Source organism: Lacerta agilis, chromosome 3 (assembly GCF_009819535.1).
Source record: "Lacerta agilis isolate rLacAgi1 chromosome 3, rLacAgi1.pri, whole genome shotgun sequence".
NCBI classification, from domain to species: domain Eukaryota; kingdom Metazoa; phylum Chordata; class Lepidosauria; order Squamata; family Lacertidae; genus Lacerta; species Lacerta agilis.
This window is the reverse complement of record NC_046314.1, coordinates 90,147,726-90,169,130: the sequence shown is the minus strand read 5'-3', so window position 1 is coordinate 90,169,130 and position 21,405 is coordinate 90,147,726. Positions and strand designations below refer to the sequence as shown.

The following is a 21,405-nucleotide window of genomic DNA, read 5'->3' as shown; positions in this document are numbered from 1 at the left end:
CATTGCTTCATCCTCAAAGAAGAAATGTGTTGCATAAACAAACTGGTGCATTTTTATTACCAAGCCTTTTTTAATGAGTCTGTGCATGTCTTGAAGCATCACTGATGCATCTGAAGCTTTTGGAGGGGACAGGCAACTGGAATTATTTGCTTCTTCCTCCTTATTAAACTGTACCTGTACACACACACACACACACACACACACAGCCACTGTGGTCTCCCATTCAATGAATTCCATTGTGAATGCCCCAGTATAGCATAAACCTCCTTAAAACACATAAAATTATTGGCTTCCAAGACTAGTTTTAGTGAATGAGAACTCTGTCTTTTTAGTCTTTGCTTAAAACACAGGTATTTGGCTTGGAATCCAAACTCCCAACTCAATTTTAAAAGGCTAGGACCAAGGAAAGTTGACACGGGCCGTGTCATGTTAATTAAAGAAAGATTTTGCTCCTTTACAGCCAACAGGGGTATTGTAATGTTGACATACAGATGCTAAATAATTACGAGCCCATAAATAATATGGCATATTAGAATGTTTGGTCCGTGATGCCAGATAACGGGGCAGCGGCGGGTGGGGTGGGGTGGGACCAGGGTAAGAGGCATGCCTCCAGGTCACCTCCACAATAGCAGGAGATAGTCTGGCAATTGCTGCCCACCACCTATCCAAATAGTTGAGGCTGGGTTGATTTGTACCCACAAACACTTGAAAGGAGGATGTCTGGACTGATCCAGTTTTGACACGTTGATATTTTATTTAGCCATAAATGGGGATCAACTTAAGAGTGCTTACTCTCCCTTGAGACTAGACCAAGGAAAATTAGACAGATGTGCATAGAAAAGTGGCTTATTGATGAACTTGCATTGAGCAAATACCACACAGCCATATTTCCATGAATATTTTGATCAAATGTAAAGAAAGAAAAGAAAAGAAAAGAAAAGAAAAGAATTTTCTTTGGAATCATTAGCAGCCTTTTCAGTTCACTGGCCATGAACATTCCAGCAGTAGAGTTTGCCACAAAAGCAAATCCTGCACTGTTCCCACCAGATATGCCATATTGGGTACGTAATTAAAAACACAACAAGGGCCCTGTTGGATCTGGCCAAAGGCCTATCCAATCCAACAATCTGTTCTCACAGTGGCTGACCAGATACATATGGGCAGTGCTTTTTTTCTGGGGGGGACGGCGACACAGGGGTACGCATACACCTAAACATTTTGTGAAACTAAGTTTGGCCTCATTGAGGGGCAGTATTTCAATATGAGTAGGAAAATGAGAGTACCACCAAACATTTTTTTTTTAGAAAAAGCACTGCCTATGGGAACCTTGTCCTTCTCTGTTTTTGTCCTCTTCCCCGAAACTGGCATTCAGTAGCATCTTCTCTGAACCTGGATGTTCTAGTTGGGGGAAGCACACACACATGGACACATCATTAACAGACCCATCCTCTGTTAATTTGTCTAACCCCAACGCCCCCCCCCCCCCGCCTGCCTTTTGAGCAAGTTGTGGAAACATAGCTGTTCCAATGAGCTTTATGCCTCCTCAGCAGAAATGTCTGATTTAAACAATGTTTGCTTTTATTTATTTATTTATTTATTTATTTTTTAAAAAAACTACAGTATGATATTTTGCTGTAGTTTTATTTACTACTTTGTTACTGATATTTTAAGCTTTTTGAATTCATCTAAGCTGGTGATCATCACCACAACCTGGGGCAACAAATATATTAATTACTGGCTGTATCAGTGAGCAATTCTTTTTTTCCTCTCTTCCCTGAATCTATTGTCAGTCAGTTTCATCAGTTGGCCATAAATGCTCATCTCAGCAGAGAAAAATGGTTTCTAGTCACTTTCTTCATAACTGGGCATTGCTTCTTAAAACAGAGGCAGAAATGTGACTACAGTGTCCTCTCCCTCATTTCTGCTGAGTGTCCAGCTCAGTTTGGCTCCCCTTTCTCTCAAGGGGGAGACAGGAGAGGAGGCAGCAGAGCCCACCAAATCAGTTCTGCTGAGTGACCAGCTCCATTTGGATCCTTCTTTCCCTCAACTGTCACGTCTCAGCAACCATTCAATCTGACTGCTGCAAAATAAACTATTTTTATTTATACTTATTTGATTAATATCCCACCCTTCCTCCCATAGGAGCCCAGGGTGGCAAACACATCATTAAAAAATATCATTAAAACGGGTTTCCTTAAAGAAAAGTTTAAAACATATTAAAAAGCACCTTAATTCACATTTTGTAAACTAATGATGTCATATGGGACTCCTGGTTGCACAAGGAGGGATTGTTTTCGTGATTTCCACTGACTCGCTTCCTGTCCCATATTCCAAACCATTCCCAAGCATCCTCCTGACCCTTGGAATTGGCAGAATTGGAGAGGCTCAGAAGGAAGAAGGTGGCAAGAAAGCCCTGCTTCAGCAGAACCCAGGCCATAATGTTTGAATGAACATAAAAAAACATCAAGAAGCCTGCTGGGTCAGGTCAAATACTCATTCAGTCCAGCATCCTGTTCTCAGTGGCCAACCAGATGCCTATGGGAAGCCCACATGCAAGATCTGAGCACATAAGCACCCACTTAAGATTTCTAGTGACCTCCAATGCCAATTACTACTACTACTACTACTGATTCAGAAATCACCTTCTAAACTACTGTCTCAAGGTGTTTTACAAATAGTTTAATAAATAATCATAGGGGTGTGTGTTACTGTTTATGACCACTTTTTAAAAATAGTTTTTATTCAGTTTTGCATTTAACATTCACATTCATATGTAAATCATAATCATATACAAATAAGATTCTCTGTATCCCTAGACTTCCCTCCACCCCCTTCCCTCCACCCCTCTTTTTCAATGGCATCATATAATATTCTCTATATTTCCTTAAAGCTCAGTTCTTACCACAGTTCTTGTTACATTACAAGTGTTGTGAAAAACCTGCCAATGTTTTTAATTGTTCACAGTGTTATCCAAGGTAACTTATAAATTTTTCCCATTCTTTATTAAATTTATTGTCTTCTTGATTCCTGATCTTTGCAGTCATTTTCGCCATTCCAGCATAGTCCACCATCTTTATCAACCATTCTTCTTTGGTAGGGAGTTTATCTTCCTTCCATTATAACCATTTTTGTTATGTTTGTAGTTATGTAATTTTTACAAAGTTATAAGTCACCTTGAGCATGGTTTTAACTCTGAAATGCAGCATACCATACTTGCTTGCCTTTAGCTGAGAATCCTGCATTGCAGGGGGTTGAACTAGATGACATTTGGGGTCCCTTTCAACTCTACAATTCTATGATTGACTGAGTGAACTGCACTTACCTCTGCCTGTTATTTCAGCCCATATGTCTATTGGCCTTTGAATCACTTGCTTGTGAAGCAATGTGACACAAACATTCTGTCTAAATTACTTTAATTTGCAGGAAAATATTCTGTTGGGAGAAGAGTTACATTCACCTTAACATATTTACTGGTGGCCTTGTACCTGGTGTTGGTCAGGAGGGGGAAAAATCAGTACAGTTTTGAAAAGGCCAGTCTGCCATCTTGATTCAACATGGCACCTAATTGTACCAAAACACAGAAAACAACCTGCCCCTTGATCTCAGGAGCCATCATGCAAAATTTGGTTAAAACGTCTGAAGAGGTGTCCAAATGCATAGAGAACACAACAGAGAAGCAATTTCCTCTTCCCCAGAAGAATATGAATATTGTGGCATTCTGCGTCTCAGTCACCAGTGTCTCTATTTCTTCATCAGTCTCTTACACAAAAATCACTCTCGACTTGAGAAGCAGCTGACTTTTCCCAGCCTGCTGTGTGTGGCCTGGCTCCCATACTTAGTCTCCAGAACCATTTAATTACTGCGCCTCCAAGGGTCAATGCTTGGCTAATGAATCCTCAGCATCAAGGTATCCCTTGCCCTAATGAGCGGTAATAAAAAGCATTGAGTTGACAAATGCAACCTAAAACTCTGCATCATTTCACTGCATCTGCTTAATAAGGGCCCCATTTGAGATCAAGTTACCGCTTGCTCAGCCAAAGTGTTGGGTTTGCATGTGAGGTGGGAGTATCGAGAGCCATAATATGGAAATTCCTCGCTCATATTCCTTGCGATATTGTGCGATTACTTAATTCGTTTAGCTGAGCGAGGCCAATCACTCTGCCAACTGTTTTCAGAAAATATACCACGACGCTAAGCAACCGGCCCCCTCACAAGGGCGACGCAAGCAGTATCGCTTTTCCTGTAACTGAGCTATTAACAGTTGCTTTGGGGATTTCAAAGAGAGCCCCAGATAATGTTACCCAGAGAGATGGCTTTGATACACACTTTGTCCCTAACAAATGAATACGATAGCCGAGTTCTGAATACCAGCATTTGTTAAAACGTGGTCGGAAGAGTGATGGAAGCAAGCATGGTTTTTACCAGCAAGACATGCTATATAATTTCCAGAGATGCTTCAGGTTGACCACAGCTCTATTAAATAGCTGGGTCTGATTCTCAATTTGGTTTTTTTATTGGGGTATGGAAACCAGGCTATAAAATATGCACACAGGGTTGGCTCCAGAAGTTGGCAAGGCTGGGCATTTGCCTGGACCCTGAGATCTGCACGGGGTCCACTGCTTTAACTATACTATAATTCCCACTTTGCACAGAGTACCTGGGAAGATTAGATGCAGCCTAAGAGAGTTCAAAGTTTTGATGTCCTACTTCTAAGCACAATGGCTATGCTTCTGAATAGCAGCAGGCTCTTCTGATGTTCTGATGTACCAAAAGCATAATTTTGAAAGAAGCTAAGGACAGAAGAGGGTCGCGGGTGGCGCTGTGGGTTAAACCACAGAGCCTAGGGCTTGCCGATCAGAAGGTTGGCAGTTCAAATCCCTGTGACGGGGTGAGCTTCCGTTGCTCGGTCCCAGATCCTGCCAACTTAGCAGTTCAAAAACACATCAAAGTGCAAGTAAATAAATAGGTACCGCTCCATGCGCTGCTCTGGTTCACCAGAAGTGGCTTAGTCATGACCTGGAAGCTGTACGCCGGCTCCCTCGGCCAATAAAGCGAGATGAGCGCAGCAACCCAAGAGTCGTCTGCGACTGGACCTAATAGTCAGGGGTCCCTTTACCTTTACCTTTAAGGACCAGAAGAGAAGGAAAACAAACACAATTAGGCAGAGACTGAATGGAAGAAATTAGTCATAACACATCATAGGCACTTTTTTAAAGGGGGAGAACTGAATTAATCTTGGCTAGCAAAGAGTTGCACAGGCAGGAAACAATAAGAGGAAGAAGTGAGAAGATGGGAAACCGAGGAAGAAATATGAGGCTTTACAAGCAGCAGAGAATGAGAAGAATGCGGAGAAATTGGAGAAGGAAGATAAGCAGGAGGTAGAGAAGGCATATATCTTAAGGAAGGTAAGGAACAGGATCTAAAACTGGATGTAGAAAGCAACAGATAACCATTGAACAGCAGAGGTGCTGACAGGTTTTAGGGAGCTCTAGACCAGGAGTTTTCCAGGCCCTGCTTCAACCCCAAACTGGCTACTCTATTTTTATTTTATTTTACTTTATTTAACAAATAACTATATACCGCTTCAATGCGAAATCATCCAAGTGGATCACCTAAAATAAAATATACATTAACATTATTGACAAAAGTCAGAGTTAAAAATGTGTTCACCTAAAAATAATATCAAAGCACACATGAAACAAGCAGTTAAAAAATATGCATTATGAAATAAAATTGCGCATTAAAATAGATGTCAGCTTTACATATCTGAATGGACTGGCTCACGGACAATTCAAAGTGTTGGTGCTGACTTTTAAAGCCCTAAATGGCCTTGGTCCTGTATACCTGAAGGAGTGTCTCCACCCCCATCCTTCAGCCCAGAAAGAGCCGAGATCCTTCTGGCGGTTTCCTCACTGTGAGAAGTGAGGTTACAGGGAACCAGGTGGAGAACCTTCTCGGTAGTGCTGTCTGACCTGTGGAATACCTTACCTTCTGATGTCAAGGAAATAAACAACTATCTGACCTGAAGGCATCTCTATTTAGGGAAGTTTTTAATGTGTGATGTTTTACCGTGTTTTTAATATTCTGTCGGGAGCCGCCCAGAGTGGCTGGGGAAACCCACCCATATAGGCGGGCTAATAATAATAATAATAATAATAATAATAATAATAATAATAATAATAATAATAAATTATCATTAAGAAAAAAGGTTTTAGCAGGCAGCAGAAACAGGAAAGCAGAGGCACCTGCTTAATGTCAATGGGCAGGGAGTTCCAAAGTGTAACTGCTGCCACACCAAAAGACCAGCTCCTTATAAGTGCAGAACAAACATTAGTAAGAGTGCAGATCATGGTGGTTGAGTGAGCATATGTGGGATAAGGTGATCCTTCAGACTCTACTCTTCTCCCTGTCTGCTGTTGAGGAGGGATGGGTGTCCCAGGAATTGTTGCCAAGCTCCATACTGTTGTGAGCGTGGGCCCCTCAGAACTGTACACATCGCAGACCTGCAGCCACAATCTACCCCTCATGGCATCCTTGGTGAAGAAAAACTAAAAGTGGAGAAATAGGATCATATTTGCATGCAGATATTTTTTTTTAATGCAAGAATGCAAAGCAGAAACAAGAGCCTTAAAGCTCAAATACATTCTACATTTTGTACAGTACCTGGCTAAATAAATGATAGCAGAATGAGAAGATTGAACAGACATACATTATTGCCAACAGCTATTAATCTCATGCAATCAAAAATATTGCCCTACTTTCTGTCTCCCCTTTGGCTACATACAACTGGAACAGTATTAGCCAATATTTCAAGTGAGTTACTTGCAGTCAAGATGGATTTATTGAAAATAAATCATGCCAGACCATTCTAGTTTCCTGATTAGATAAAGTGTCTGGCTTTGTAGACAAGGAAAATGGTCTTGATATATAGGCTTGAACAAAAGTATTGACCTACTGGCTTATGTCTGGCTCATTTCTGTAGATCAGGCATCCCCAAACTCGGCCCTCCAGATGTTTTGGGACTACAACTCCCATGATCCCTAGCTAACAGGACCAGTGGTCAGGGATGATGGGAACTGTAGTTCCAAAACATCTGGAGGGCAGAGTTTGGGGATGCCTGTAAGACTCCTTCCATGACTTGCTGACCACTGCCTCATGTGGCGAAGTGTGTAACTGCAGTCTTCTGGGGAAGAACCTTCTTGGTTCCACCTGCCAGGTTGGTCATTGTCTCCTTCTAAGTGGGAAGGGACATAAGAGGACTTCTTGTCTCCTTGGTGCTGGTAGAACATCTGCTTTGCAAACAGCCAGTCCTAGGTTCAGTTCTCAGCATCCCAAGGGACCCTTGCCTGAAGTCCTGGAAAGCTGCAACCAGACAGGAGTGTTGCCATGTGTTAGATTGCCATATTTCAAAAAGTGAAAACCTGGACACGAAAGTTAGTGAGGTGGGGGCGGGCGGGCAAAACCATTTTTTAGGAACCCCCCCCCCAAACATGGGTTGCCATACACCCGGGTTTCCCCAGACATTTTTAATGATTTTCGAGAATTCTGTCCAGACGCTATTTCCGATGGATGAATCCCAGATATGTCCAGGAAATTCTGGAAGTATGGCAGCCCTACCATGTGTCCTCTTTTTCCTGGACATGTCCTCTTTTTCAGGGGTAACATTTCTGTCTGGGTGGATTTTTTAAATTTGCCATAATGTCTCTGGCTATACTTTCTGGATGAGACATAGACATAGACATAACTGGTGGTTGAAGACATAGGCATAACTCCTGCCCCCTCAGCAATATATCACAGCTTCTATAGCCTACATATGTTGTTGTTCAGTCGTTCAGTTGTGTCTGACTCTTCGTGACCACATGGACCACAGCATGCCAGGCACCCCTATCCTCAACTGCCTCCCGCAGTTTGGCCAACATATAGGGGTATTTAAAATGAGAGTTCTCATAGCGTCCTCTTTTTTGCTCTTCAAAATATGGCAACCCTAGATAGATGATACAGATCTTGGTGGGCCAATGATCTGAATTGATATAAAAGCAGCTACCTAAAAAGCAGCTCTTTTCCAGCCGGAACTTGGCAGAACTCAGTTCTGGCACCTCTCAGGTTGGTGCCATGAGGGAGGTGTTCATGGTGGATTCCAGCACCTCTTTTTCTAGAAAAATAGCATTGTCCCAATGTGTATCTGATCTTGCTCTTTGATCTTGAATTCTCTGTTTTGGCCTACCCTTTTGCACCCTGATTCTGATTGCTCTTTAGTCTGGACTCCTTCCTTGTTCTGCTCCTGTCTTCTGGTTCATTCTCTGATCCTGACTGCTCTTTGGCCTGCTTCCTGGTACCCGGTTCCTGATTTGCTCCAGACGGCTGCCCAGCCCTGATTATTGTTTTAGAGCAGTGAGCTGCAGTAGGTGGACCTCAGGGTTCCTCCTAACTCTAGAATTCTGTGACGATGGAAATAGCTCTGAGCGTCAGCAACTATTTTCCAGAAACAGGTAGATGTTTCTCTCATGTGTAGAGCAAAGCTGGCAATGCTATTATGACACAGCAGTAGAAAATAACTGAAACCAACCTATGCAGCCCCTATATTTCTCACTGAGATATTTTATTACATGGATGAAAAATTGGCATATGGAGTTTCATTACCAATAACCCTGAACTTCTGGTGAGACCTTATTTTTCAGAAGGACACATTTATCTTTCTAGTAATACTTATTGTGCTATGCTTCAAATACTTTTTAAAGTCTAGTTTCTTTTCCTGTGCAGTAAAATTGTGAACTGCCACTTTCAGAAAGCTGAATACAGAAGTCAAGCTAAGGGTGTCCACAGGCTGTAAGATTCCCCTTGTATCTCTTTCTGTGTCACTCTGCACTCTCTTCTGCTTCCACCTGTAATTCAGGTTCTCAGCTGCTGTGTATAAAACAGAGCTTTGTGTTCCCCATTCACTGTTTCTATCTTTGCCATTAGTCACGTTCCTTCTTAATCTTTGGTCACCCCAAAACTGCATATGGACACCAGTCCTGATCCTGACTTCCCACACCCTTGGCAGGCCATTTTGAAGGGTAGACAGAACCCACCCACCTGCCAAACACCTGACATTGCAGGTGTATGCGGTGAGGACCGGCTGTGCAGACCAAATAGGGACCCTATTAGGCAGCGGGACAGAGGTTCCCCACACCTAATTTGGAAGGTACGAGATGAGAAAGTGATATCTGAGGAACTCATAGTATTTATGTTGATGGCAGCTCATGGGGTAATAACTAAAAACTAGGAAACGGTAGAACTTTTGACTTTTTATTGCTACAGTGAGCTGTGGCAAATATCCATTGCAGAGAAATTGACCTACCAACTTAAATTACCTACAGGCAAAGCTGAAATATTTGATTTTATTTCATGCGGCGTGATTTTTATCTCATATGCATATCAGGGACATATGCAGCCACCTTTATGAAAGCCATTCCGCAAGTTATGGAAAATAAATTAAAGTACAGAATAATGATTAAAGTGTGGTTTAATGATGACATATAAAGAAAATCCCCATAATCATATATGCTTATGTACCTGTAAAGAGGGAAAATATGTTAAGCACATCACCTTCTGTTAGTAATTATATGATATAATTATATGATTATTAGTTTTCGTCTTGTTTGTTTTTGTATTGGGCGGAGATTTTTTTATTTTTATTTTTATTTTTGCTTTAAATCACTGTAAGACTAACGTAAGGACTTCCTTTTTCTAAACTGGCTGCTAGAAGCACCTTAAAATGGATCCATCTGCAATCTCATCCTCCACACCAGCCCTGGAGGCCCATGTCCCCTGCATCCATAGCAGTGTGTGAATTCCCCAGTCGCCCTCGGATAATCACTACCTAAAAAGCTGCATTATGGCTCCACCTCCTGGCCTCCAAATGCACACCGAATATTTCAGAAAATCCACAGAGCTTAAGAAACTGGGGTGGGAAGGCATGAGTATGGCAACAGTACATAGGGGAAAGCAACCACCTTGAGACATTGTAGAAAATGGCAGGAGACGGGCGTGGCAGCAACAGGAAGCAGAACACAAATCTATCTGCTCCTTGGGCCAGGCATGCACCAAGCACAGCACAGCATCCAAGGGAGCCTTGTAGACCATGATGCAAAATCGTATGACCATAAGAAGATCTCTGGGGGCCTCTGGATGTTGTTGGACCCCAGTTCCCATCAGGCCCAGCCAGCATGGCCAATGGTCGGATGATGGGAGTTACAGTGCAGCAACATCTTAGATACTCCTGCACTAGTGGTACTGCAGTAAATAATATACACTTTGTTCACGCAAGTCTATCCAACTGACGTGTTTTAATCTGTTTCTGACTTAATTGTTGGTTTTAATTTTATTTTGAACTTTTGAAATATCTCTTCTTAACATTGTTTTTTTTCCCTTTTATTGACCATTTTAACTTGCTGTGTAAACAGCTTGGAGGTTCCATTTGCAGTCCAGCGGTATATAAATTCTGTTAAATAAATAAAAAGAAACAATACATAAATCGACCTGGAGTTACAGATATCTATATAATCCCATGCATATGGAAAGCCATGTGAATGGATCCCTGTCTTTTTTAGTTTGATGGATAAGTCTTACAGACCTCCTGCTGCCCTTTATATTTCATTAGCTTTGGGCCACACTACGTACAAAATTTTTCATTTCCTCCTACATATGCTGTATGAGTGTCAATATAATCAGGAGGGGGATGTGTCCCAGATCTGTTGGCGTGGGCCCTGGTTCACAGAAGCTTATGCCGCAAAGGAATGGTTAGTCTTTAAGGTACCACAGGTCTCTTTGTCTTTCAAATTAACACAGCTTCCCCTCTGGAATGTACTGCATGTTGCACTGTTACAGACTGCCCAGCAGGTGGTAATATTAGTCAAACCTTTTACAGACATGGCCTCCCAGAGCAGTGATACATTGCTTCTGATTTTTATTAAGCACTTCCATTGAAAACCAACGTTGGGAAGTATTTGCTCACATTTGACCAATTGTAGTCCAGGTTCTCGAATCATTAATCTGTCCGTGGGGTTTTGATGATGCTTGTTCTGCAGATGGAAGCGAGACCCGTAGTCCTTATGAGGTCTTTCCAGTATATTACAGAGCCAGGAAAGATGCCAAAGGTAACTTCTGAATGAGAAAAGTTCTGAAAATTCAAACCTTTCCTTCGTCTTATTAAAAGATGGGTGCACACCAAGGTTTATATGGTTTTTTTTCGGGGTGTGTGTGTGTGTGTGTGTGTGTGTATGTGAATATTTATTGTGATCAGTAATACCATCTGCCGAAAGCTGAATGTCTTTAAAGTTATTAAAATGATTGAAATTTAAAGGGACCATTCACAGTTAAACTCATAAATGCCTGTTTAGAGATGCCAATTTGCAACCTGTATATTTTGTTCATTTCCTTTAAAACAGCATTCCAGACTGGAGTTGGGACAGTCAGGGCCGGATTTAGGTTTGATGAGGCCCTAAGCTACAGAAGGTATTAAATATTCAGGAACAGTCAGAAGCCCAATATAACTTCGTTTATTCAACAGCTCACTCCCATATTAAAACAAGAACACACTCTGAAAAGCCCAACAACAAGAACTGCCAGTTGGCAGGTGACAGTTGACAGAGCTTGCCATTAGAACTTTCATCCACCTACGCTCTGCGATTGGTTAGAATCATAACGTGTTAAACCCAATACATAACACTCCTCCCCCCAACTTCCTAACAAAAGGAACAAACATAGTCATCAAAGTGTGCTGGCCTTTTCCGCTCCCGCTGGGACCGTCGTGGTTCCTGTGCCCGAATGGGTGACCCAGGAGGTTCCTCCGGTACCTGCGGTCTAAGTGGAGAGGCCAGCTCTGAAGGGGTAATGGCCAATGGCACCATTGAGGACTCCGGCCTGAAGTCACCTTGCTGGGGTAACTCGGTCACCGGCAACCCATCTGGTTCCCACCCTGGCCTGGGCACAGATTCTCCCAAAGTACCCATTTCTCTGTACTCTGATTCCGCTTGAAGTTCCCTGTTTGGAGGTGTCCTGGTTCTGATCTGGTCCAGGTGTCTCTTCCAAACCAGACCCCCCTCCAGCCCTACCTCGTAGGAGACCGGGCCTGTACAGCGGGCAATGGTACCTGGGACCCAACCCTGTCCGGGCCCATAGTTCCGGACGTACACAGTGTCCCCAGGGAAGAACCCTCTAGGAGCCCCCCGCACCACAGTCGATGGCCGTTGCTCAAGAGCCCGGTCGGGGTGCATACGATCAAGGAGGGTAGTGAGCCTCCTTCCCATAAGCAACTCCGCTGGGCTCCGGCCGGTCACTGCGCTTGGAGTGGTGTGTTGGGCCAATAAGAACTCCGCTAACCGGAGAGTCCAGTCACCATGCACTATGCGCCTCAGTGCGTCTTTGGTAGTACGGACCATGCGTTCAGCTTGGCCATTAGTGGCTGGGTGAAAAGGAGCGGAACGAATATGGCGGATTCCATTCTTTGTTACAAATTCTTTGAATTCCGCCGAAGTAAAAGCAGTCCCATTATCACTCACCATTGTGTCTGGCAAGCCATGTGTTGCAAATAGCTTCCTAAGCGCGTTTATAGTTGCTCTCGTGGACACGGTTGAGGTAGGCACCACCTCTAGCCACTTGGACTGAGAGTCGACCACTATTAGGAAGAGTTGGCCCTGAAAAGGCCCCGCGAAGTCCACGTGCACCCGGGACCATGGGGACTGTGTGGACTCCCAGGACTGTACTGGAGCCTTGGGTGGATCCGGCCGGGAGACCTGGCAGGGCTCGCAACGTTTCACCCAACCCTCTATCTCCGCATCTATGCCTGGCCACCACACATAGCTACGGGCCAATGCCTTCATCCGGACAATTCCCGGGTGAGACACATGCAGCCCTTCTAAGACTTTTTTTCTTAACGGGGTGGGGACTATAACACGGCTACCCCATAACACGCATCCTCGGTGAGTAGACAGCTCGTCTTTGCGGGCTGTGTAACATGAAAATTCTGGACCCGGCTTCCCGGGCCACCCCCTCCCCACCCAGTCCGAGACACGGGACAATAGTCTGTCCTTCGCGGTTGCGGCAGCAATGTCCTTCACATGCAGGGGCTGGTCAGGTAAGTCTTCCAGCCGCAGGATCTGGTGGGCAGGAGCAGGGTCAGGGCCGCTCTCTGGCAGTGGCAAGCGGCTGAGCGCGTCTGCGTGACCCATGGCTTTCCCAGGTCGGTGCTGTAGTGAGTATTGGTACCCGGCCAGGAAAATGGACCAGCGCAATACTCGTGGCGAAAGCATCTGGGGTGTCTGGCGGTCGGGCGCAAAGAGTCCCAGGAGTGGCTTGTGGTCTGTAATGATTGTGAAAGGCCGACCATAAAGGAAGTCATGAAACTTTTTGACTCCTTTAACTATTGCCAAACCCTCCTTGTCGATCTGGGAGTAGTTGCGCTCTGCCGATGTGAGAGTTTGGGAGAAGTAAGCCACTGGAACTTCCCTCCCATCTGGGAGCTGGTGGCCCAGTACTGCGCCCACTCCATAAGGGGAAGCATCGCAAGCCAACACCACCGGAAGCTTTTCGTCGAAGTGTGCCAACACTGAGTTGGACACAAGCAAGTCTTTGACCCCTCGGAAAGCCTTGGCCTGTCGAGGGCCCCAGATCCATGGTGCTTTTTTGTCCAGGAGCCTGTGCAAAGGCTCAGCTACGGCTGCCTTGTGTGGCAGGAATGCATGATAAAAATTAAGAAGTCCCAAGAAGGCTTGTAACTCTGCCTTGTTCTTTGGGTCTGGGGCATCGCAAATGGCGCGCACTTTGTCCTCTGCTGGATGCAGGCCATCCGCGTCAACCCGGAACCCCAGGAAATCCACACTGCTAACTCCCAACAGGCACTTTTTCTGCTTTACTTTAAGTCCTGCTGCCTGGAAGCGTTGGAGCACTGTCCGTAATCTGGCGGTAAAGTCCTCTTTTGATGATGCGGCAATCAGCACATCATCGAAAAACGGTGTGACTCCGGGAATGCCTTTAAGGAGACGATCCATTAGGCTCTGAAATAACCCTGGGGCCACGCAAACTCCAAACTGTAGGCGTTTGACCCTGAAAGCACCCCTGTGAGTCACGATTGTCTGGGCATCTGCGGTAGCCTCATCAACGGGCAGCTGCTGATAAGCTTGCGCTAAATCTAACTTCCCGAAAATCTTGGCCCCAGCCAGGGTCGCTAACACGTGGTTCACTACTGGAACCGGGTATGCGTGGTCCTGTAAGGCCCGGTTCAGGGTGCATTTGTAATCACCACAAATACGGACTGAGCCGTCTGGCTTAACCGGTGTGACAATTGGGGTTTCCCAGGTTCCCGAATCTACCGGCTCTAAGACCCCTTGTGCGACTAAGCGATCAAGCTCCTCATCGATCCTGGGTTTCAGCGCAAACGGGACTCTACGGGCCTTGACCCGGATGGGTTGCACTGTGGGGTTCAGCCGTAGGGAAATCGGGGGTCCGTTGTACAGGCCCAGGGTTCCATCAAAGACTGATGGAAACTCCTGGCAGATTGATTCGAATTCTGCCCCTGGGGAAATCTGATTAAGCCCTGAAATGCTTAAGCCTAATGGCCCGAACCATGCTAGGCCTAGAAGGCTAGTGAATGGGCCTTTAGTTATGATGAGGTTCAAATTCTTGGTGTACTTCTTAAACTGGACCTTGAAGGTGCCCATACCCTTTAGCTGTATTCTTTTCCTCTGGAAGTCCCGCAGAACTATGGGGGCCGGGCGGAGAGGAGGACCGCCGTCAGGACAAAGCTCTTTCAGAGTCTTAGCAGATATTATGGAGTAGGATGAGCCGGTATCCAACTCCATAGTACACGGGGATCCCTCTATCTTGAGTCGCACCCTAAGCTTATTGGGCCCCGGGGACGGAAGTTGCAGTACCCTGGCTGAAGAGGTGGACTGTAACTCCTCCTCTATGTAGGCCTCATGGACACGTTGCTTGGGTCGTGCTCCAAAGGTCTTGGAGCGGCAGACTCGACCAATGTGCCCAGTTTTCCCACAGCGGCGACATGTGGCATTCCGAAACCTGCATGTCCGCCGCTCGTGGTTTTCTCCGCAGCTGGCGCAGGTCCCTTGAGGTGCGTCAGATGATCGCTGGTTCGACAATGTGCTCGTAGCATGAGAGCTGTGGTGTCGGTCGGATCTGTCCGAAGCTCGGTGGACATCCCCATTGTGGGAATCTACTGAAGGTGACCGGTCTCGCTGTATGTGGTGAGTTCTCACTTCGGCATGTAGGCTGTAGGCCGCCTCATGGGCGTTATCCTTCTCAAAGGCTGTGGCCATATTAATTGCTTCCATCATTGTGATGTCATCTTTTGCCAGCAGCTTGCGGCGGAGACGGCTGTCTCGCACGCCAGTGATGAATCTTTCGAGAAGTCGTTCCTCGATGTCCGTGAATTGGCAATACATCGCAATTGCCCGGAGCGCGGTGATGTATTCACTCGCTGACTCTTGCGCTTGTTGCACTCTGTGCGCCAAGTCGTAGCGGCAGTGGTTCTTAGTTGGCTGAGGCGCGAGGTGTCTTGTCATAGCCTGTGTCAGCTCATCGAAAGTGCAGACCTCTATGTCCCTGGGTGCCATCAGACCTTCCAGTAGAGTGATGGCGGAACTTCCCAGCACAGTGAGAAGTACATCTACTTTATCAATTTCCCTAGTAAACCCTTGAAGCCGAACATAGCTCTTTATTCGGCGGAGCCATTGTGGCCATTGCTCGGGGTGACTCAAGTCGAAGTCTGGTGGTGGCCTAGTCTGCCCAGCGGCCATTTTCGTACCTAGAGCTGTCGCTTGTGTTGTGCTGGTTGATTGCAAAGGCGCTGCTGGCCCTTCCTCACTACCGGAGTTCTCCGTAGAGTCCAGCGTGACTTGATGTCGCACTCACTATGAGTGGCAGGGCGGTGCTGCAGTGCCAACTCAGGCCTCAAATCCAGGCCTCCAACTCAAGCTCACTGTGAGTGGCAGGCCTCAAAACCGGGAGGGCCAGCATCCCACCTTCGTCGCCAGTATTAAATATTCAGGAACAGTCAGAAGCCCAATATAACTTCGTTTATTCAACAGCTCACTCCCATATTAAAACAAGAACACACTCTGAAAAGCCCAACAACAAGAACTGCCAGTTGGCAGGTGACAGTTGACAGAGCTTGCCATTAGAACTTTCATCCACCTACGCTCTGCGATTGGTTAGAATCATAACGTGTTAAACCCAATACATAACAGAAGGTAATGGGGCCCTTTATACGTCCAGCTGTCCTTTGTCAACAACAAATTGTCACTGTTTTTTGTCTTGAATATACACTATAAGGTAATTTACGGACCTAATAGGTATCTAAAGCCATTTGCACATAACAAATAGGAGCCTACACAACACAAAACACTGTTGCTGTGTGTAGGTTTTATATTATTTGTTTTTTATCTTATATTTTGGAAATGTACATCCAGGTTATTTTCTCCTTTAATTTTTTTGGCGGGCCCCAAGAGAGTGGGGCCCTAAGCTATAGCTTGTTTAGCTTATGCATAAATCCGGCACTGGGGACAGTTCTCAACTAAAGAGTTATGCTGGCAAAAAATAAAAAAATAATCTTTTATCTGCACTATGTAACTTCCCTGACCTCTCCCCCTCTCCCTTCCCCACCTCCCCCCTAAATCTGCTCCACAGATTCCTTCAAGTCTCCAGAGCAGATTTAAGGGCCACACGGGAGGCGAACAAGGGAGAGGCAGCAGCTCTGCCTTCTTTTGCCTTTTGCCTCAGTTGTCTCCTCTGCCGCCACTCGCTGCCTCTTCCTCTGTGCCCTTTGCCATGGAGTCTCCTCCTCAGACTTGAAGTTCTCACCCTGGGCCACCAGGGGTGTTGTGTATATAGTTTTCACTCAGGTCCACGTCAGTTAATTTAGGCGGGAAACCCTGGGCTGTTGTTGTTACAAGGTTGTCAGCCGGCTGCCTATAAAAGCAGGCCGGCTGAGCTGTTTATGTTCAGTTCAGTTCCAGCTTAAGAATAAAGAGCTGCTTGGAGAAATCTCTGTGTCGTCTGCTATGTCCACCCACTACTTAATAGCCGCCTGCTCTGCACCAAGCAACAGGTGGGTGTGGTGGGTGGTGGCAGAGGAAGAGTGTGCAATGGCCAACAAGCGTAGAAGGGGGAAGTAGTAGGGGAATACAACTAACTACAAAGAATACAGTTACAGGTGGGTAGCCGTAACTGTATTCAGTGAGTACTCAGCCCTGAGTACTCACTAGAAGGACAGATCCTGAAGTTGATGCTCCAGTACTTTGGCCACCTCATGAGAAGAGAAGAATCCCTGGAAAAGACCCTGATGTTGGGAAAGATGGAGGGCACAAAGAGAAGGGGACAACAGAGGTTGAGATGGTTGGACAGTGTTCTCGAAGCTACTAACATGAGTTTGGCCAAACTGCGAGAGGCAGTGAAGGATAGGCGTGCCTGGCGTGCTCTGGTCCATGGGGTCACGAAGAGTCGGACACGACTGAACGACTGAACAACAACAGCCGTGTTGGTCTGCCATAGTCGAAACAAAATAGGAAATTCTTTCCAGTAGCACCTTAGAGACCAACTGAGTTTGTTCTTGGTATGAGCTTTCGTGTGCATGCACACTTCTTCAGATGCGTGTATCTGATGCAGGTATCTGAAGAAGTGTGCATGCACACGAAAGCTCATACCAAGAACAAACTCAGTTGGTCTCTAAGGTGCTACTGGAAAGAATTTCTTACAAAGAATACAGTGAACTATGCATAATCGGAGCCAAAGCCACCAAATTAATATAGGCTAGGGCCACTATGTAAATAACAATACAGTTCTCGAAATAATACAAGGCGAGGTAGTGGAGATTTTACCTTGCTTCATTGTTCTTAAAACACCAATTGGAGAATATGCATGGATAGTTGCTAATAACTCCCTATTGTCCCAATTATTCTTACTTGAGCTTTCTTCCATTCGGGGAAAATATCATTCCTGTAAATCCCACTCAGATTCTGTAGCATGCCACTGGGCATACAAGTCCAGAAATCAGGAGTTTTTCATTCACAGAAGAGGGGTGAAAAGCAACTTCAGATGTTCTTCTCTGATTTCCCTACTCCAATCAAGTTGATGATCACTGTTTAGCTTCTCAGAACGCCCTAGATTCCAAGGCGCATTTTTTTTAAAATGTGAGAGACCTTTTCCTAGTATTCTCCTGGCTACCTTGCTTCTCCCACTCTATCTCCTACCGCCGCCTTGTACTCTCACTCCCTCTTGCCTAGACAACGTTTGCACATTTGACATAAAAAGACTGGCTTGTTTAGGCAACTGACTTCAGTGTCTGAAGATGGGGAGTTGAATTATTTACTAGATGACTCAGTGCTTGATGACTAAATTGGTACTTGGTTCCGCACCTTAGGGATGGAAAAAGAACAAGAAATCTAATAGATATGGTGCCTTGCCATGCTCGGCTTGGGGACTGCGTTATTGCAAGGCACATATAGTTCACTAATAAAGGAACGTGGAAAGCAGGCAGATGTGGCTGATAGGGTTACTGGAAGGCATTTTTGAAACAAATGCATAGGGTGGAAATTGGCTTGTGCTGTAGATGGAACATTGCATGGCATAGTGGTTTATTAACTTCCTGGTTAATAAAGTTCCTGGTCCTGAAACACTGCCATACCAGGGGAAGGGAGGAGGAGGAGGAGGAGGAGGAGAACGTCCCTCCCTCTATGCATAGCTGTCAACTTTTCCCTTTTCTTGCGAGGAATCCTATTTGGAATAAGGGAATTTCCCTTTAAAAAAGGGAAAGGTTGACAGCTATGCCTCTATGAGGAGGCACCCTCTGCAACAGCAGGCAGGTAAGTAGAAGTGTACTGTAGGGAGGAATTCTTCTCCAGCTCAGATTACAATCTGTACCAGGGAAGAACTATTAGGGAACGGGCATCTGGTTCAGCAAACAGGTACACATGTCAACACCACACTCTAAACTGGGCATGTCCAGGTTTTCACAACACCATCAAGCATTAGCATGTACAGTGGTACCTCCGGTTACGAACTTAATTCGTTCCGGAGGTCCGTTCTTAAGCCAAAACTGCTTGTAACATGAGGCGCGCTTTCGCTAATGGCACTTCCCACTGCTGCCACGCTGCCGGCGTGCGACTTCCACTCGCAGGGCAAAGTTCGCAACAAGGGGCATCTACTTCCAGGTTAGTGGAGCTCTTAACCCACAGCATTCGCAAGGAGGCCGGTATGTAACACGAGGTTCCACTGTATTATCAACTTGTTTGTCGCCTTTGCCTTCTGCTATTATGTTTGGAGGGCAAAGTACTTTAGAGAAAATGGAAATATCAATAGAAGATTTTTCAGAACTTACTCTATCAATAGCATCTGCTGGAGCAGCACAGCACCAATTATGAGCTACCACCTTAACAAACTAAAGTTCCCAGGATTCTTTGTTATAGTAGGATAACATTTTAAATGCATTGTGCAGATGGAGCCTGGGTTTGGCCCTGTAGCTGCATCTGCGTGAATGTGCAAAAGAAGTGGATAATTCCAATGAGAGATCTGTTGCCTTTGCCTAATACCTTTGCTAATTCTGTGACCTTTGGTCAGGTTCCATTGCTGGCATAAGGGAAGCAACTGGTGTTTCTTTTTTATAGACTAGGGGAGAGGCATCCATCATTTTTTTTTTTGCACTCTGCCATCCCAGGACAGCCAAAGCAAACTTGTTTCCAAGGCTCTGAGCCACCACACATACATTCCCCATGTGTCAAACAATCCTCGAGGCAGCGTGTCAGACAAGAGTACTCTAGCTCAGTGCAGTCAAGAAGGAGGCAAAATGTCTCATAAGCTTTTACACAGTTCACCAGTTTGGCAAGCCTTATTCATGCCTGGCTACCCATCCACTCCTCGACCAGAGCTGCACAAGTTGGCCAAGCCTTCAGGGAATGGAGATGCCATTTTAAAAGGTCATTCAAAGGGGACAATGGCCATTTGAGTTCCTGTTGACTGTACTTCCTCCTGAGGTCAGAGCAGACAGATGGAAATATTGCTGGAACTATATTATTATTTTTAAAGCAGGGTGGGCATTTACAAATACCTAAACAATTGACCACTTGCTCCTTAGCTGTTCTCCCATTTCTGTTCTTAAGTTTTCTTCCACTGTTTCTGATTTTCCTAATATATCAGGGACCTGATACAACCAGTATGGTACATTGATACTTACTGCAGAAATCAAAGACTGTCATGCAGTACTGAAAACCTTGAATCTATGGCCAAAGTTTATTCTTTGCACCATCATAATAGCTCCCAAACAAGAGAGCTCTACAAGGACTAAACTGATCCACCAATAGACTTCTCATCTTCCAGATGATAGTAATAATAATGACTATTTATTTCATTTAGTAATTACTTCCCATGAGGCATCCCAAAGTGATTTACAATATCACAGCATATATAAAACAGCTACATATATAAAAACAACTAAAACCATTGTGTCTATTTTAACAAGCTAAACACCCATTAGAAACATGAAAAATGTTTTAAAGCAATAACAGCACATGCAAAACATAAAAAAGATCACAACAACTCACTAGTCTTGGGTGGAAATTATTAAGAATCATTCCAATTAAGCGCAGCTGCCAAGAACAAATAAAATGTTTACAAACCCATTCCTATATTTGGAAACTATGCTTTTTACTGTTTCCAAGTTTCAATTTTTAGTGTTTTCTCCTATTTTGGAATTGAATTTGTATCTCTGAAATCTCTCTCTTCTGCTCTGCAAGTTTGCAGTAGCTATCAGCTGAAAGTAATAAAAGTTTGCTGTACTGCTCTCTGCTTCCCATTCTGTGTTATCGCTAGGTTTTGGTCCACTGTATTATGTAGACTCTGCGGCGCAGAGATTGAATAGGTTAAGATCACTGTATGCAGCCCCTTTCCACAGCTAATGTAGCAGCCCATGGCAATCCCACCTAGTAAGTCCCAGCTGACCTTGGCTGAACTGTCTGACAGAAACTTTGTTCCCCTCTGTCTGTAGATACCCATCCATCAGATACTTCTTCCATCTGTTGCAAAGGCACAGCAACAGCTAGAAAGTGACTTTGTGGAAAGAGATAAGCACTTCCCTTTCATTTGCTACAGACGGTGCATGCATAATCCTCTGAACATTAAAAACAACAGCACACCAGTGTTACACCAGCACTTTCCTTTTGTAGGAAAGTCAAATACTTTGGCTAGTGGTTTGACTTCTGATCCCTTTCTACCCTATTGATTTAGGTAATATGGAACATTTGAAACTAACTCAGCAGGGATTTTCCAAGCTCCCTTCTTGCTGTACTGAAACTTTGTTTTAAACCGCCACACACACACACACACAACCCCATGTCACCTCCTACTCACACCTCATTA

At 44.9% G+C, this 21,405-nt stretch overlaps 1 long non-coding RNA gene across 1 annotated transcript in view; it reads right to left on the bottom strand.

The window, feature by feature from the left end:
* LOC117044726 overlaps positions 1 to 21,029 on the bottom strand; it is a 46,907-nt gene extending 25,878 nt beyond the window's left edge. Inside the window, exon 1 of the long non-coding RNA XR_004426321.1 lies at positions 20,989 to 21,029. This is a non-coding gene — a long non-coding RNA (uncharacterized LOC117044726). The remainder of the gene's footprint in view (positions 1 to 20,988) is intronic.
* Between the last annotated feature and the right edge of the window lie 376 nt (positions 21,030 to 21,405).